We start from the raw sequence: 1,283 nt of genomic DNA on the forward strand, positions 1-1,283 counted from the left end.
GTTGTGCGCAGGAGGGTGGATGTGCTGGAAATGAGATGTTTGAGGACAATGTGTGGTGTGAGGTGGTTTGATCGAGTAAGTAATGTAAGGGTAAGAGAGATGTGTGGAAATAAAAAGAGCGTGGTTGAGAGAGCAGAAGAGGGTGTTTTGAAATGGTTTGGGCACATGGAGAGAATGAGTGAGGAAAGATTGACCAAGAGGATATATGTGTCGGAGGTGGAGGGAACGAGGAGAAGAGGGAGACCAAATTGGAGGTGGAAAGATGGAGTGAAAAAGATTTTGAGTGATCTGGGCCTGAACATGCAGGAGGGTGAAAGGCGGGCAAGGAATAGAGTGAATTGGATCGATGTGGTATACCGGGTTTGACGTGCTGTCAGTGGATTGAATCAGGGCATGTGAATCGTCTGGGGTAAACCATGGAAAGTTGTGTGGGGCCTGGATGTGGAAAGGGAGCTGTGGTTTCGGGCATTATTGCATGACAGCTGGAGACTGAGTGTAAACGAATGGGGCCTTTGTTGTCTTTTCCTAGCGCTACTTCGCACACATGAGGGGGGAGGGGGATGGTATTCCATGTGTGGCGAGGTGGCGATGGGAATGAATAAAGGCAGACAGTGTGAATTGTGTGCATGGGCATATATGTATGTGTCTGTGTGTGTATATATATGTGTACATTGAGATGGATAGGTATGTATATTTGCGTGTGTGGACGTGTGTGTATATACATGTGTATGGGGGTGGGTTGGGCCATTTCTTTCTTCTGTTTCCTTGCGCTACCTCGCAAATGCGGGAGACAGCTACAAAGGAAAATAAAAAAATGATAAAAAAGATATATATATATATATATATATATATATATATATATATATATATATATATATATATATATATATATATATATATATATATATATATATATATATATATTATCCCTGGGGATAGGGGATTAAGAATACTTCCCACGTATTCCCTGCGTGTCGTAGAAGGCGACTAAAAGGGGAGGGAGCGGGGGGCTGGAAATCCTCCACTCTCGTTTTTTTTTTTTAATTTTCCAAAAGAAGGAACAGAGGGGGCCAGGTGAGGATATTCCAAAAAAGGCCCAGTCCTCTGTTCTAAACGCTACCTCGCTAACACGGGAAATGGCGAATAGTTTAAAAGAAGAAAGAAGAATATATATATATATATATATATATATATATATATATATATATATATATATATATATATATATATATATATATATATATATATATATATACATATATACATATATATATATATATACA

Source organism: Panulirus ornatus, chromosome 12 (genome assembly GCF_036320965.1).
Source record: "Panulirus ornatus isolate Po-2019 chromosome 12, ASM3632096v1, whole genome shotgun sequence".
Taxonomy (NCBI): domain Eukaryota; kingdom Metazoa; phylum Arthropoda; class Malacostraca; order Decapoda; family Palinuridae; genus Panulirus; species Panulirus ornatus.